Below are 18,710 nucleotides of genomic sequence, written 5' to 3' on the forward strand. Positions count from 1 at the left end.
ACTGAAACCCTGTATGGGAAAAGAAATGGTTAAGAAGCAGTCAGTCACTTAAACATACACATCAGGTACTGTCCCGGGACAATGACAATAACTTAACAACAATGGCTAGTGTTTATTGAGTTCTTAAGAGATGCCAGGCATTGTGCTAAATATTTAATAAGCATTAACTAATTTAGTCCCCACAACAATATTATGTAGTGTGTATTATGATTTTTCCCATTTTATGGATGAATAACTAAAATATTAAGAAACCTGTTCAAATTCCCAGTTAGTAAGTATAGAGCTAGGTCCTGAATTCAGTGTGTCTAGCACATAAGTCTTGCTTTGATAGATACTTAAATAACCTGAAGATTCATTCAAGAATCATTGTCAATAATCCTTAAGAAATTATGCAGAATGAAAAGATACCTAAATGGGAGACCGGCATGGGTTGTCATTTTTAAGACAAACAAAAAACAGTGAAATCCATAAAATATGACCTGTTCTATCTTGCACAGATTCACAGAAAAGCTCTAAACCAAACCGTTAAACAAATGGTGCTGTTGCTTTAAAAAAATTACAGTATGTGATCACCAGGAATCAGCATAGATTCATTACTGGTCCATTTCTGCACTAGCCCTGCCCAGCTGCCAGTAATAATAACCCTAACAACATAGTCTCAGCCCAGATCCAATCCTGAATTTGGGAAAGGCAGGTCTTATGTTATGCTAAAGAAGATTTCCATTAGTGCTGGATATCTGTACTGTCTTCTGCTGTATATCTGCTGTTACTATGCTGGGCCTGAACAAAGCCCTGAGTGTCTAATGGAGCATCCAGCTTTCCTCTATCCTATCATCTGTGAACAACAGCCTGCCATAATGACCTGCCTAGGTCCAATTTCCAAACTCCATGTCAGTGGTTTGAATCTGAGCTTTACCATTTACAAGCAGTCATGAAACCTAGGGTAAACTACTTCACTTCCTTGATAATTTCTTCATCTGCAAAATAAAGCACCCTAGAACCCAGTAACACTGGGTTACTGTGATGGTTCACTGCAGTGGTTAAGTGAGATACATATTAAAGCACTCCAAACACCACAATATGCTAAATAAATAATTATTGGCTGGGCACCGTGGCTCAAGCCTGTAACCTCAGCACTTTGGGAGGCTGAGGCGGGCGGATCACGAGGTCTAGAGATTGAAACCATCCTGGCCAAAATGGTGAAACCCCATCTCTACTAACAACACAAAAATTAGCTGGGCATGGTGGCGCATGCCTGCAGTCCCAACTACTTGGGAGGCTGAGGCAGGAGAATCACTTGAACCCGGGAGGTGGAGGTTGCAGTGAGTTGAGATCGCGCCATTGCACTCCAGCCTGGGCAACAGAGCCAGACTCCGTCTCAAAATAAATAGATAAATAAATAAATAATACAAGGTATTAACCTTATTTTTAATAGAATCTTATTATAACCTTTGCTGATAGGATTACTAGACTGGTGATTCAGAGAAATATAAATACATGGGATCTTGATTTAAATGGGGGCATTTGGCCAAGTTTCCTATGAGATCTTTGAGACTATAAGAGAGAACGGTGGGCAGATTCATGGTGCAATCAAGGAGGCTCACAGCTAGATGAGGGGAATGCAGCTTAGAAGGAGCCTTTGTGAACCGGTCCAAACTCACCCATGCAACAGCAGCATCCACCTGCCCCTGATCTTGAGCCAGTAAAAACCAGACCCTCTGATGTTGCGGGGCCTTCCCACCATTAACCTGTGTTTAAAAATGGCCTTTTGATTTGTCTACATTTGTATTAATGTATCAGTAATTTATAATTTATACCCAGCTACTTCCAGAGAATGTATGAAGCAGGTAATATGTTTATTAATGATTTGCATAAAGGCAGAGGGAGCTGCTTATAAAAGGATGACATCAATCCCCGAGTGACAGAATTTGGATGTAAAATAGACCTTGGCAAGCCAAATCAAACAAGATGAAGTGCAACAGTGACAACCACCAGGTCCAGCACTTCAGTCCAAACCACAGCCCCCCAACAAAAAAAAACCCATCTATATAATAACAGGGTGGAGAATTTGCTTTGAAATAGCATGTGTGTTCAAGATTTAAAGCTCTTAGATGATAATATCAATCATAAGTTCAATGTGATTGTCAAAAAAAAAAAGCAATGCAATCTCTCTTAGGCTACAACTGTAAACATAGAATACTCAGAATGAAGAAAAATATTTTCCTGATATGTTCTACGTGGGAAAGGTTACACGTGGACTACCAGTTCAGTTCTAGGCATTACCTAGAAGCACTTGAGGTCATATAGAGGTGGTTTGACTAGAAAAAAATATTTAATCTAAAAATTTTAAATTATACTACTTGAAAGACCCAGTGGCATTTATTTCCTAATACTTGCAGAACATCATTTACTCACACTCTATTCTCCCTTTAATCCTCTACTGAAATTGCTGGTATAGACGTCACCAGTAATCCCCATATCACCAAATGCAATAGTCAATTTGATCTCTCATCTTCCTCTGTCATCTGCATTCAACAATGTTGACTGTCCTCTTATTTGTGAAATGATTCCTTTTCTAGGTTCAATAACACTTCAGTATCCTGGTTTCTTCCTACTTCAGTGGTCAGTCTTTTCTGTCTCTCTCTGTCTCTCCTCCTTTTCTCACCCTCTAAAAGTAGAATGCTCCAGGGATTGATACCTGACATTTTTTTCCATCTAACTAGGCTCACTCCCTAAATGACTGCATCCATATCCATGGCGTTAAATACCATCTCTATGCTGACAGCTCCCAAGTTGATATGTCTAGTTCTGACTTCTTCAAACCTCAAGATTCAAATGGATTTCTAAATCAGAAATACCTTAAACTAATTCAGACAAAATACACTTCCTGTTTTCTTGCACCAAAGTTTCCTCTCCCTAAGTCTTCCATATCTCAGCTAATACCAGCACCATTTATTCAACTGCATAGTCATCCGCAATTCCTCTCTTTCCTTCATCCCTCCATATGCAACCTCTGCAAGTTAAGTCAGCTGCACAATGAATATATATCTAGAATCTAACACTGTCCACCACCTCCATAACTGCGATCTTAATCCCCATCATTTCTCACCTAAATGATGAAACAGCCACCTAAGTGTCTCTCTCCCTTACAAACTATTCACTCTCTAGCTAGATTAAAACATAAAAAGACAACATCCTCCAATCATCCTCTTTCCATCACACTTAGAATAAAATGACTTTCCGTTATAGAATAAAAATCCAAACCTCTTGCTGTAGCCTGGAAGGCCCTCATGATTCAGTTCCTATCTATCTTTCAAATTCCTTTTTTTAATACACTTAGGCTCACTACATTCCAATCACATTGACTGTCTAGCTACTGCTCAAGCATACCAAACTCGCTCATGTCTTGGGGCATTTGTCCTGGTTGTTGGTTCTCTAGTGGCCCACTCTCTTTGATCTATCAGGTATCTGCACAAATACCACCTGCTCCAATAGATCTTCCATGACTACGTTACCCAAAAGAACCCTAAACTCTCTATATTTTTAAGGGATTTAACATTGTCTAAATTTATATCATGTTTTACATGATTAATATTTATGTCCTCACTAACAAGTCAGTTCTACAACAGGGCTTTTGTCCATCTTCTTCATCACTACATTCCCAGTGACTACAGCAATACCTACCACTTAATTGGCAGTAATAAATGTCTGCCTACTAATCTGTGTATTACAGGTGTAAGCCACCACACCCAGTCAAGTCTTTATTTCAGATGTATTAAGCATTCAACAAATGGATGGGAACATGGAGGAGAAGTCCTGAGGGAGAGAACACAGAGAGGCCTTTATACAATGCCTACCTTAAAGCTTATACCGGAAAGACTAAGACTAGATGAGAGAGATTTCCAGAACTGGGAAGGATCCAGAGAAATGTTCAGTCAAGAACCAAAAGGTTGGGAGAATCTTGATTTTAGACTTCGCAGAAATCAGGATGAAGTAGGAAGCAGCCAACCCTTAACTATGAAAGCCTAATTTCTATACTATTCTTTTCCCGGATAAGGTAAGTAGAAAGACTTCATCTAAAACTATTGGTATTTCTTCATTGGTATTCCGAAATAATGGTAAACTATTGTCTGCACTGAAAAGGGCTTTGTCGTGTGTGTGTGTGTGTGTGTGTGTGTGTGTTTGTGTGTATGACCACAGCTACTGTTGGGCACCTTTTCTTCCATAGCTACAGCTTACAGCTCTCACCAGGCCCCTGAGGCATGTTTCCTTTCCCCTTGCCCATTCAACCAGGGGTGATCACAGCTTCCAGCTGTTGCTAGTCTCCAGCCTGTTAGTCGTCAGCTCATGCTAAGTCTGTTATTTCTTCCCACACCTCTGCAAATAGTCCCTTTATCAAACTCTCTTCAATTAAACCCTTTGAGTATGCCATTGTCTCCCTGCCAGGACCCCGATTGAAACACAGGTAGGACCCAAAAGATGAAACCCTTCCCTGGGGCAGCACTTTCTATCTAATCAATTTAATGTGGCTGCTATATATCTCCGTTTTGGTCACTACTTGAACTCCAAGACTGGTATATTAATTTAACAACAATCTCTGTTTCTAGCTAATAACCCATTGAATCACCATTCCCCCAGACATCTCCTTGATACGGCCCTACCTGAATATCTTTATACTTACAATTCTGTTCTATTTTTACTCTCCACTTAACCTTGCCTTCCCAAATGCAACCCACTAGCCATTCCCTAGGATGCCTCTGATGCTGCTGGTACCTCTGCTGGAAGGGTATCAGGTACCAGCCAAAGCAGCTAAGACTCAAAGATGAGCATGTGGCCCTGCAGAGGAATTGGAAAGGAAACCAAGAAAGTAAAGTAGAGGTCCATGGTAGAACTAGACTGTAAGAACTGAAGAGATAGCTGCAGGTGCATGGCCAAGTTGCCAGACACTACAGGTGGAAGGGTGTAGAGCTGCTTGCTGTGGTAAAGCCTGGTTTGGGATGGGGACAGGTCTAAGCTAATGGAATGTGGTTCACCCTGCCTGAAGGTGAGCAGGGCTAGAAGCAGTAACAGTGAATATTTTCCTCCTCCTCAAACCTTCCTCTTACCCTTCAATATCTTCTGCTCACCACCAACCTACTCAAATTGCTGATTCTCCTAAAACATCTGTTACCACCACCAAGTCCTACCACTTGAGGAGACTATATGCACATAGAGGCATGAATTCTGCCTTCTATTTCTGCTGTGTTTTCTGTAGCATTCAGCCTAGTGCTAAGTACCAAGAGAACTTCAGAAAATGTTGATTAATTCACTAGCTCATCTTGGCAGCTGATTTTTCAGTGACTCTCACAAACTCAAATCCTAATACTCCTTGACAACCCATGTCTACCCATGCTCTTCCTCTGTGTCCAAATCTCTCCAGCCAACTGTTTCCATGTATGTTTTATTCAAAAATCAAAAATTACACAATAACTAAATTTCCAGAAGTTGCATGCCATTGACTCTTGTCCTTAGGAAACTATTTGGAAACAGGGTTAGATATTATAGTTTACATATACATTATTTCCTTTTCTTCACAAAATTCCTTAATGGTAGGATGTGACAGACATTGTGACTTCCACTTCAGAATTAATGAAACCAAAGCTCAGAGAGGTTAAGTAACTTACACAAGACTGCAGGGCTTGTAAGTGATTTTAACTCAGATTAGAATCCAGGTCTGTGCCTGCTACTCCACAGTGCTTCTCCGTTAGCACATCTCTCTTCCTACCCCAGGTTGATACCCTCTTTTCTCCACAGGCTACCAAGTGGGTGTAACATCACAGGGAGATGCCCGTAACAGGGCATCTGGCCATGATGTACAACTACATCACTGGCAAGAAGCCAAGACCCCAATCCACATGCTGAGTCCTGATGCCTGGCTTCCACTTGCTGCTGTACTCACTCCTCAGGAGTGATGCTCACCAACAATCTATATGGAAAGCATGGCTCCAAGTTCTGATGTCAGCAAAGCCATGTGTGCTCATACATCCTCAGCCTCTGATCATCTGTCAAGGCAGCTATGACCAGCAGCCAGAAAACACTCTGCTCTGGTACTCTTCTAGGTCCATCTAAAAAATCCGATCACAAGCAGCAGCTTGTTGTCTTATTTCTCCTGTTCCTGGTTCACCTGAATGGATAAGATGCTTGTTTCCATTTCCCTCTAAAAGAAGACCCAAGTTTTCTGAGAATAGATAGCCAGGAACTCCTGGGACTGTAAGATAGAGAGATAGAAGGAACAATTGGTCCATAGATGAGAAAAGTATGTGGAAACATAAGATTAACTTAGGGTTTTAAAGAGCCATAGCTAAGTAAGCTTGACCCCGTCATAGCTATTCAAAAGGCTAGCATATGTGACCAGTAAAAAATTATAAGCCCTCTGTATCATACAAATCTTGAATACAAGCCATAGTTAGAAACTGCTATGCTAAAACAGGACTCAATAAACTATTTAACTTCACACCAACCTCAGAACATAACATGACCGCACCTTCTTTTGGGATTCCCATACCAATAATCACATGTGCATTTATGAAGCATTTCATCTCATCCTTAGAGGAGAAAAGCATTTTCTCCATGGTAACAATGACACTAAATGATACTCCCAGAGCGCTGGCTATTGTCAAGTCAGGGAATATATGATTTAAAAGCATTAACTTGATTCAAACTGCCTGGGTTGGAATTCAGACTATGATACTTACTAGCTGGATTTCCTGCCATGAGTTACTTAGCCCCTTACGCATCTGTTTCCTCGCTTATAAAACTGTGATAAAAAATAGTACCTATTTCATGGCATTATTGTGGGAATTAAACTAAATCATACATATAAAGCAAATAGAAGAGTACCCTGCAGAAAGTAAATATTCAATAAATGCCAGCTATTATTAAAGACAAAGAGAAGTGGAAGGCTTCTGCTTTTTGCCATGATAAAATACCTGATTTCAGGCCAGTTTCCTACTGGAAACGACTATAAAGCTGGACAAAAGATGTGAGGCAACTATTTCCAGGCAGTGGACAATAAGTGGCATAAGACTTTGATTCCTCAGAAAATGAAAACTTTATGAGATGAGCCCATAATCATCCTTGCTCTTTGGCCTAGAGACAATTTCCTGACAGAGAGCTAGAGTCCAAGCATAACACAGTGGCTGCACTGTGCTGAGGAGGCAGAGGTCATAGTTTGTGGCAGCTAAAGAGGCTAGAATCTGCAGGGTGGATTATCAGAGACACATGTGCAAAGAGGGCCCCATGAGTCCAAGATGAGGTCCTCTATGAATTCATGGCTGAGGGCTGAGTTATTCATGCTCAGGGAAAGACTTCCAAGATTTTCTAGACAGTACCCATTACAGTGTTAAAGGTAAAATGCAGTTACTAGAGGTTGAGCACTGGTGGGGAAAGAGAAGTGCTGGAGCTGATTGGAGTTCCAGCCCTGCCAGAGTAGAACAGCTTCTTTATATGTTAAAACATCTGTGGCATCAATCTGAGATTTCAGAAATGCCACTCTGTAGGAGTAAGATCTGTACCCCAAAATAAGACCTTCTATAGTCTCACCCTAATAAAGACTACATTCAAACTACAACAAAATCCTCAAGGGAACAGTTTAAAGATTGAGTCTTACCAAGTTAGAGGGACTTGGAAAATGCCATGAGTTTTCCACAGATATGTAATAACAAAGCTTAAAATTAAGAATGCAAAAGTTCAAGGTGATCAGCCAGTATTTAAGCTGCAAGAATTAATACTTTTCTAAGGGAAACAACAGAATCCAGTGTCTCTAAAACATATTATCCAAAATGCCCAGTATTTAATTAAAAATACATACTTATACATACAAAGAAAATGGAAAATGTGACACAGATTTTGGACTTGGCATGTGAAACTTTAAGGCAGCTATTAGCAGCTATTACCAATATGTCTTAAAAAGTACAGAAAATATGCTCAAATAATTAAAGGTAAATATGGCCCTAATGAGTGAACAGACAGGAAATCTCAGTAGAAAAGCAGAAAATTACAAAAAAAAAAAGATGCAAATAAAAGTTCTATAACTAGAAAGTACACTAACTGAAATGAAAAAAAAAATCATTGTATGGGCTTAACAGCAAATTGGAGATGGCAGAGAGTTGGTGAACTTGAAGACAGATTAATAATATCATTGATCTATTCTTATTCTTTTATTTTTTTCACCTTGGCTGTCTGCCTAGAGACAATTTCCTGACTGCAGTAAAGACCGAGAGTTCAAACACAGCACAGAAATAAAAAAGGAGGGGGGTAAAGATTGAAGAAAAATGAAAGAGCTGCATGTTAATATTTGACACAATATTAAATAATCTAACATATATATATATAACTGGAGGAGTCCCAAAAGATTTTTTTTAAAATGAGATTGAAGCAGAAAAAAGCATGTGAAGAAATAGCAGCCAAAAATTTCCCAAATGCCAATTCAATTTTCACTGATTTACAGGTCCAAGAAGCTCAGCAAACCCAAGAAGGATAAATAAAGGGAATCAAACCTAATTACATCATAAACTTCTGAAGACCTGGCTAAAGAGAGGATCTTGAAAGTAGCCAGTAAGAAAGAAAAATAAATGAAGTACAGGGAAACAAGAATAAAAATGACTGCTGACCAGAAGACAATGGAATAATATCTCTAAAGTGCCAAAAAAAAAAAAAAAAAAAAGAAAAGAAACAACTGTCAACCCAGAATTCTATTCCCCAAGAATGAGAGAAAAGTAAAAGCATTTTAAGATAAACAAAAGCTAAGTGACAGAATGGCCTTCGGGCTGAAGGGAAACAATACAAGATGAAAACCCAGATCTACAAGAAGAATAAGATGTACTGAAAATGGAAAATAAATGACTAAATATAAAAGATCATGTTATCATTCTTTTTATAATTTACAGAAGATAACACTGTTTATTAAAACGAAAATAATTATAAGGTGAGGTTTATAGTATACATAGAAGTAAAAGATAGGACAACAATCATACTAAAGACAAGGTGGACAGTCATGTGAAATTATCCTCCTGTGAAGTTATTACACTTCTGAAGTGGGAAGTGAGAATCAAAAAACAGGAAATAAAAATTGGGAGGTGATGGGTAGGAAGTGAGAAACAGGAAGTATGCAATGTCATACGTCATGTGTGAAGAGATACATTGCTGACTCTAAATAGACTAACATAATTAAGAATGCATTTTTTAGCCCTAGAGCAACCACTAAAAAGATACTAAGTAGAGGTATAAGTAAGAAGACAACAGAGGAAATAAAATAGAAAATATGAAATAATATTTTATTTACCCCAAAGAAGGCGGGAAAGAAGTAACAGAGAAGCAATGAAAATCAGAAATGACAAATGAAATCCAAATAGCAAGACATAGACATTAGCCTAACCACTTCAATAATTACATTAAATATAAATATACCAACCCTCCACTTAAAAGGCAGAGATTGTCATGCTGAAAAAAAAGCAAGACCCAACTATATGTTATTTATAAGAAAAGCATTTTAAATATAAAGGAATATATGGGTTAAAGTAAAAGGATAGAAAAAGCTGTACCCTGCAACTACATGATCCAGCAATTCTACTTTTTGACATATGTTCATAATAATATTTGAATGTAAATGTCCTTTGTAGGTTTATTCATAATAATCAAAAACTGGAAATGATCCACTTGTCCATAAATAGTAAATAAATTGTGGTATATTCATAAATTCAATACTCAATAAAAAGGAACAAACTACTGACATGTGCAATAAAATAGGCAAATCTCAGACAGTTGGCTAAGCAAAAAAAGCTAGATTCAAAAGATTACATAGTGTGTAATTCCATTTATATGAAATACTAGAGCAAAGCTAATTTGTGGGGATACAGATCAGACTGATAGTTGTCTTGGGTAGGGAACTGGTGAGTAAAACTGACTGCAAAAGGGCACAAGAGAACTTCCTTCGATGATGGAAATGTTCTACTTCTCCATCAGAGTGCTAGCTATTACAGTTGCATAAGTTTGTCAAAAGTCATGGACCTGTACACTTAAAATACCTAAATTTTTGTGGCAATTTTACTTCAATAAAGTTGATTTAATTTCTTAAAAAATAAAGACAATTAAATGCTTCTCTTCTCTTTTTGCCATTGCATCAAACTTCAACTCATGCTCATTCAGGAAAGAAAGAAAAGAGAAATGGAGAATTAGAACAAAATAGGAGCTCACCTCGAAAAAATTTAACTGTTTCCTACTCCTTGTCTATTCTGAATGTAGTCTTTGAATTACCATCCAATATCATTATTATTGTTACTAATCAACTTTGTCGATCTTCAGTAGCGTTTAGTTATCTAAAAATCTAGTTTTTAAAATTCTGCTGTGGATCGGGGAAGTTCAAAAACACAAAATACATTCTTGGTATGGTTTGGATGTTTATCCCCTCCAAATCTCGTAGAAATGTGATCCCCAGTGTTAGAGGTGGGGCTTGATGGGAGGTGTTCGGGTCAGGGGGCTGAATCCCTCATGAATGGTTTGGTGCCTTTCCCCAGATAATGTGTGAGTTCTCACTGTTGTAGTTCACAGGAGATCTGGTTGTTTAAAAGAACATGGTATACCTCCCCTCCCTCTCTCTTGCTCCTTCTGTTGCCACAAAACACACCTGTTCCCCCTTCACCTTCTACTATGATTGAAGGTTTCATGAGGCTCTCATCAGAAAGACAGATGCCTGCACCATGCTTTTTTTTTTTTTTTCCTTTTTGAGACAAGGTTTTAGTCTGCCACCCAGGCTAGAGTGCAGTAGTGCAATTTTGGCTCACTGCAACCTCTTCCTCCTAGGCTCAAGCGATCCTCCCAATTCAGCCTCCTGAGTAGCTGGGTGCACACCACCATGCCCAGTTAATTTTTGTATCATTTTTGGTAGAGGTAGGGTTTCACCGTGTTGCCCAGGCTGGTTAAAATGCTTCTTGTACAGCCTGCAGAACGATGAGCCAAATTTTCTTTATAAATTACCCAGTCTCATGTCTTTTATAACAACACAAAATGGACTAATACAATTTTTAATCCAAGAAACATATCCAGCCCACAGAAAGTACACAGAATACAAAACTAGAAAGGGTTGAGTGTGCCTGTGCATTAGGTACAGCATCAAGGCAGGAGCTGGGAAGCAAGCACAGTGACCTGTAAACCTGTAAGTGCAGGTCCATGGTCCGGTAGTATTTGTATTGCAAGCTTATGAATATGTGGAGAAAAGAGTTTGCAATCTGTAGATTCTATCGCTAATTTTTACCAGTCCACTGAGATATTTACAGTTTCACCATTATAAGTGAAACCAATACTTAAATATTTTGCAGTAGGTCCTGCCTTTTGAGTCTGTTCCATCCCATTCACCTCTCAGTGCCCTGATGCCACTTACACCCGCAGCATCTGGGAAAACGATACAATTTACAGTTACTTAGATCCATTTTGATGGGCTTTACCTCAGACTGCTTTATGATTTATGGAAAAGCAGAATAAGGAAACCTTCTCACCTTTAAAGAATTTCACATAGCTCAGCCTGAAGGCATTATTCCCCAGGGTTTTTATTTCTTACCTTGCCATTTGTCCTCCAACTCATCTCCTTGGCACACACACACACACACACGCACACACACATAAGCATGCAAACAGATAAGTCTCCAAACTACCAAAATGACGAAGTGGGAGAAAAGATTGATTTATGAGGGTAATACAAGGGGTGTAACTAGGAGATAATGGGGTGAAATTGAGCAAAGGGAAGTGTAGGCTGAATATCAAGAAACATTTCAACTCAACAGAGTGTGAAGCAAGCTCCCAGGAGAAGCCAGGGAAGCCCTATGGCTGGAAATCATTAAACAGTCAACCATGGGAAATAACAGGTGGCCTGGCTGGTAGAAAAAAAGGGAGCAGGGGTGAAATTTACATTTCACTAAAATCCTGGAACCACTTTGCTAAATAAGCCATTCTGTGAAGGATGAGAGTTCCATCTCTGTATTATCTCTCTCCCTCCCTGCCCCACCCTGACATACACCTCACAAACACCCATGCTCTCCACACACCTTCCAACATGATGATTGAAACTAGGGGACTCTCCACACACCTTACAGGGACTTTGGGGCTCTAATTCACATTAACCCTCTCTCCAATTTCCCTTCATTTCCCACATTTTCTTTCACTAACCATTATTATTTATGCTAGTGCCCCACTAGCTTCCCCAGGGAAGGCAGACACACATATGTTCACACACACACACACACACAGTAGGTAGGAGGTAGATAGGAGGGTGGGTAGACATGGGATTCACACTGTCTGTGGCCCATGGATAGAGACGGGCCAGTTACCAAGAATGACCAAAACAGTACTGCTGGATATTGAGAATTAGCTTATATTTCAGTGCCTTCTATTTTTAGTACTTTGATACTCCTTTATGTTCCCACATTGAACCTGGTCAAAAGCTAAAAATGCCTATAACTAGCACACAGCTCCCCACAAACCTTGCAGCCAGAAAGTTGTCCCAGAAGAAAAGCTGACAATTTCAGTCATATGCATGATAAGGCTGAGGCAGGTTGCCAAACCCTCCTGCTGTGAAGATGGACAAAGGGACAAGAAAAAAATCACAACGATGCTCTGATTTCAAAGCCAGGTGAGGCACCAGATTGGGTGTGACCTTTTGTTACTGAGTCTGAGGTGTGAAGTTCTGTGGGGTAGGATGGAGGATATAAACTGTGGGGAGCATGACTTGTTAGTCTAGAGAAGTTGGGGACAGGACAGCCACTTCAGTGGCTGAGGTAGATCAGCATAAACTGCCCTTAAACTTGACCCACTGGGAAGTGGTGGCCAAGGCATGCAGCATTCACAGCATCAAACCCAGGGGACCATCACTGCAGATTTCCAGTCTGTTAGCGTCGTAAGGACAAATGAAAAGTGTCACTTCTAGATCTACGTGTGTGCAAACCATGGTAGCCGAAGGCTGAAAACAACTAAACATAAGATTGAACGCTGATCAAGTGAGAATGAAAATGAGGCCCAACTGTGACTAATTCTATGCTGGCTCCTGCAGCGCAGTGTCTGCTAAGGACAACTGGAAAAGCTTAAATGTTAGCATGTTACTGCCCTCTCCTGGGCAAAAGGTCAAAGTCGGTACAAATGTGTGAGTCATAACTTGTTCAAGTTTGTGTGCCCCATAGCAGTTAATCTTTAATCCACTCTTATACAAGCCTTTGAAAAAAGGTCTGCTTTTACCATCTTCCACATGCAAACCTCTCTCCATGACCACCACCATGTTACTTTTTCCATTGGAACCAAGGGCTTCTGAGATCACAGACTTCATTGGGGGTCGTAAGTAATTGTGGGAAAGGGATTAGCATCATTTGCCAGAAGAGCTGATATGACAGGGGGTGGGGAGGACAGCACAGAACTTCAGAGCTGATCAACTTTTTAAGCAAGAACCCCCTTTTTCTGTTTATTGCCCTGCAATTGTTCTAGGCAATTCTGGGTCTGAGAAAAATTCCTCCTACAATCTTCATCCAACTATATACTATGTCTATACTTCAGCCTCAGGCACAGGCACTAACTATTTGGGAACCTAACTTGTACAACTGAATAATGTAATTAAATGTAATTCATTCCAAATGTTAAGGGCTAGAATGTCTTCTCAAAATTAATGAAAACTCAAATCATTTGGAAATAATTATTTCACGATTTTTAGTTGCTGTACAAATAACATTTTAACAGAAGATACATATGAACAAGTAAAATAAAATGAGGCAAATTAATTAACGATATCCTAATAGGCCTAAGTTAGGTAATCATCTATTTTCTATAAAGTTCCCAAGTAAGTTACTTATTTCCAACTCTTCATTCATACAAAGTACAAATGTATATAAATTTAAATAATTCAAATTAGTGGGAGTTTAGAATACAGTATCTTTCAGTAGAGACAATAATCACTTTAAAGGATTCTCATCCTCAACAAATATTTATCCAGAGTCTGCTGGGTACGCAGCACTATATGGGAGAGACACAGCACAATCTCATTATCATGTCTCCCTGTGAGGATAAATTTCAGAAAATCCTGAAAGCCACTGTCAGAGTTATCTTGCTTGGCTGGCACTTCGATCACATCCTTGACCCCTCTGGTCCCTCAGAGGCCCTCCCATCACGGTTCATGGAGAAAAGCATCTCTTTAGCAGGTGGTAGGGGGTGGAGGTGGAGCAAGGGATGCCACAGGGAATGAGGGGACCTGACTTCTAGCCTTAGAGCAGCCACTGCTCCCGTCTGATGAGAGTGCACCCCCAGGCACTTCTCAGTAGATGTGCCTGCCCGTGCAACAGCACTTCAGGAAAAGTTCACTTAATCCTCACAACAGCCCCATAGGTGGATCTTCTTATTACTCCACCATTTTAAGGATGAAAAAGGAGAAGTGTACAAAATTTAAGCATTTTGCCCAGTTACAAAACCTTAAGAAATAGAGTCAGGATTCAAACGCAAGGCTGTCTGAGTCATAACTTCACATCTGAAATGGAATCAACCCATCAGGCTTGCTATTTTCCCGACAATAATTTGTTTATATAAAGGATCCTGAAGTCAGATGATGTCACACTCCTACTCAAGATTCTCCTCTGACTCCTCCATTGAATTTAGAATAAAATCCAAGCTTTTGCCGTGGTCTTCAAAGCCCTACGTGAACTGGCCCTTGACTACCTCCGTGACCTCATCTCTCCCACTTCTGCTCCATTCACTAAGCCCTAAGCATGGCCTCCTTGTTTTTTCTTTAACAAACATGTACATTTCTACTCCAAGGTGTTTGTATTTGTTGTTTCCTTAGCCTGGGACGCTCTCATCCCAAAGACCTACATTCCCACCTCTTCATTTCATTTATGCCCCTCTGCTCAATGTCACCTTATCCAAAAGGCCTTTCCTGGCCCCTCTACCTAAAATAGAAACTTCCATCACTGTCTAGCCCCTCACCTATAGTCCCTTTTATTCGCAGTACTCATCACTCTCGTCTATGATCATATTCGCATCTCTTTGTTTATTATCTCTCCCATTACGATGAAAGCTTCAGGAGGCAGTGACCTGGTCTCGCCTGCTCACTGATGTATCCCAGGCACTAGAACAGTTCATGGCACGTAGTAGATGCTCAATAAATATCTACTGAATTAATGAATAAATAAATAAGCATAAATCCCTTTATCAATATATCCAGATTTGGGTACTTTAAGTTTCATTTGTAAAACAAATCTAGAAAAGACAATCTCAGATTTATATGGATGGGCCTATTCGTTACCCAATTTATCTAATTTCATCCATTTCTGTCTAGGTCTTATATCATTCTCCAAATCTGAAACATCCTGTTTTGAACTGCCACCATTTCCTTCCTATAAGTGCCTTCCATGATTTCCTAAAACCCTTCTTTAACCACATACTGTTGAGGAGAGGTAATATTTCAAAGCCACTATCTCAGTCATACAACCCAACATTTCACAACACTTCACACAAGTCTAAATCACCAAATGACTCCTATGTGTTGCTACAGATAGAATCCTTGTCCCTGCCCCAAGGTAGCTTCCCAACAGAAGCAGAGCTGTGTATATGTCTACTTGAGACGCTTCTCCCAGCTGGCTGGCCTGTTGTCCACCTCTTGCTCTGTAGCCAGGTTCTTGCAAAGCTCCACGTACAGAGAGACACTTACTAAGTTGCCTTTGAGGAAAATGGTAACAACAGCTCCAGTTATTCAGCATCTTTGTATTTTACATCTACTTCCTCTAGTCCTCCCAACTCTGCATGGTAGGCCTCCTACTTCTCATTTTACAAACAATTAAAGTGAGCATCAGAAAAGTGCAACAACTTGCCCAAGGCCACGAAGTTAGTTAGGGGCAGGGACGTGAACCCATAACTGACTTGAGTCCAAAAAAGAAACATTTCTTATAGTTTTAACATAGAAATATAAAGGCTTTCACCTAATTAATCAAGTATTTTTCATCAATTGACTATATGTCTCAGACCATGACAGGTAATCTAGAACACAGAAGAAATGTGGAAGTTCTCAGCTGAGAGGGAGAGCTATGGGCCATTGATTCAGTTATCTATTTTCTTACATGCTTATGGCTTTAATTTTTTAAGTTCTGGACTGTTGGTTAAGTTAATTTGTATGATTCCTGTAAACCATGAGTTGTTTATCATAAATCACTTCTCAGACGGCTACAGCTAGAAAAATAAACTGCTTTTCTAGGGTGATGTGCTTTTTAAGAATAGAGTGGTTCAATAGAAGTTCCTCAGTTGACACTAATCATAAATAGGGGCTAAAAGTTCAGGGTCTAAACAAATTGTGGCAGGCCAAAAACGAAAAACACAAAGCAAACATACAGGCCCACAAAGCAAAATGCAACTAAGCACCTGCTACTCTTCTTGTTCCAGATTCCTAATCCATTGAATGTATCATTGTTATGACATTAGAAAGAGTGAGAAGTGGCAGGGTGGTAAGCATTTTTATGAGGTGTTACAATGTTTTAACTAACCTACACCTCCTTCTGAAGGCTTTGTTTTCCATATCACTCCAGATCCCTGTTACACTGCAGGGTGTTACTGCTTGAGTCTGGCTCTGCCTGTGTGATCCTGGAGAAAGATTATTTAGGAGCTACCTACTGCTGCTGATACAAGAACCTTGGTCTTACCTGGTAGAACAGTGATAAGTTCCTGTGAATACGATGGCAGCAGATTTTCTATAGACCACTTCCACTGTTTCCTCTCCAGAGCTAGCCTTTTCATAGAGCACAGTGGGCAGCACCAGTACCTACCTGTGTGTACAAATCCTACAGTGACATGGGCTGTATTAAGAGTCAATGAGCGGTGATCTCTTGGCTTCAGAAGCAACAGTACAAAGGCAGTCGCTAAAGCAGGTCAGTCTAACCCCAGCTGAAGTCTGTGAGACATGGGAACATAAACAACTAGTTCTTCACCTGATTGATTTCAGAGGCAATAGAGTCTGACGCAGTCATACTTGGAAGTAAACCATCTATTACTACATTTAATTCCAAGGAATGACTACAGATGCCAAACAGGGCAGCCTAGGATGCCAAGCCACTGCTCATGTTATAACAACAGTGCATATTATAACAATGCAAGAAAATGGAAGAACAAGCCTCATTTGGAAACAGAAGTAGCAGCTCTGTGGGAAATTCCAGAGTATGATGTAGACCACCCCATGGAGAGATAATGGGTGAAAATATTGATGGGTCAAAAGAGGAAACAAGGACAGTCCAGTGTTGAAGTTAGTATAAATATGTAAATTCTGTGTGTGGAGGGAGTAAATAATGTCTTCAAACTTTGCTCAGTTACCCACTAAAAGGATTCTTAAAAATTTGTTTTAAGCTGATACCTAATTTTGTCCATCATAGTCTAAATGGTTATAAAGTATATAATTTCTGGCATATAATAAATACTAACATTTTAAAATAAAATTACTTCACCACTCTTTCAAATTATTCCATGTAATATAAAGACCATAGTAACTTTATATCTACCACCATCCATTTTTTTTTTAACTTGAATGCCTGTTTTATTGCATTACTGATTTCTTCCCTTTTATTTATTTTTTTTTCTCTTATTATTATTATTATTATTATTATACTTTAGGTTTTATGGTACATTTGCGCAATGTGCAGGAACTTACCACCATCCATTTTTAAAATGTAAGATTAACTCTTTTTTAAGTTATACATTTGATATCATTCCTTCTTTTCCCTGACATTGAATTTCTCTTCCATCTCCCCCACAAAATTTTATTGTAATGTAATATATAGGTTACATTATATACATGATGCTTGAAAGTATTTTACTGGTCACTATTATACTTCTTTGTAACCAAAATATATATATGTGTGGAAGTTTATAATTATTTTTTATTTCCTGTAATCATAGGTGTTTAAGTGTTGTTTTCTGGATTGAGATAGTGTTACAATAATTATTTGTAAACATTTGGTGAAAATAAAATAACCACATTAATTCTGACAGACAAGTATTAAACATAAATAATAAAATCTTATTACATTTTATGATACGTGTATTTTACCACAGTTTAAAATATGTGTATTTTACCACAGTTTAAAATATATAAAAATGTATTATTAGGACTGTATCTTTTAATAAGCTGGAGACAGAGATAGTCTGTGGTTCTTGATGAAAGGATGCTTCTCCTAACACAAATATTTCCAATTATCCCTCTATGTGACCCTTAGCAGTGTTTTCACCTTTGAGCGGTGCATATAGTAAAATCTGGGTAGGTGAGAGGTGTGATTTTCTTTGGTAAGGAGAGAAAAGGGCCACCATCAAAGGGGAGGTGACACTTTCTCTAGCAGATGGATTTTAGGAAAGAATATAGTAGGAAACTGATGATCTGAACCTCAAGTCCCTTAAAATGATCCATGCCTTCATACTGCTTTGAAAGTCTTCATGTACTCACAAAGGTATCTGTTCTCCAGTTTGTTGCTGTGTTGCAGAACTTCTGAAACACTGTAGACCTGTTGCTTCTCCCACTGACTGTGGTCTGGTCAATGTAGCTAATAAACCATGAAGTTGCACGTATGTATCCCCTCACTGTCTACATCACCATTGATAGGAAAAAACTGAGGCTCGCCATGTGAACTGTCCTTGGATTATAGCAATGTAGGCTGCATGTTGCTTTCTTCTCC

At 39.2% G+C, this 18,710-nt stretch overlaps 1 protein-coding gene across 4 annotated transcripts in view; it reads right to left on the minus strand.

Annotated features, from left to right (window-relative positions):
* The window catches only part of GRIN2B (glutamate ionotropic receptor NMDA type subunit 2B), a 423,666-nt gene that overhangs the window by 369,902 nt on the left and 35,054 nt on the right, over positions 1-18,710 (minus strand). Inside the window, exon 2 of one of the 4 annotated variants that reach the window (XM_054444600.2) lies at positions 16,818-16,942. The exons of the other annotated variants lie outside the window; for them this stretch is intronic. The gene's annotated coding sequence lies outside the window, so the exon portion shown is untranslated. The remainder of the gene's footprint in view (positions 1-16,817; positions 16,943-18,710) is intronic. 4 annotated transcript variants of the gene reach the window in all.

The sequence above is a fragment of the Pongo pygmaeus genome, chromosome 10 (assembly GCF_028885625.2).
Source record: "Pongo pygmaeus isolate AG05252 chromosome 10, NHGRI_mPonPyg2-v2.0_pri, whole genome shotgun sequence".
NCBI classification, from domain to species: Eukaryota; Metazoa; Chordata; class Mammalia; order Primates; family Hominidae; genus Pongo; species Pongo pygmaeus.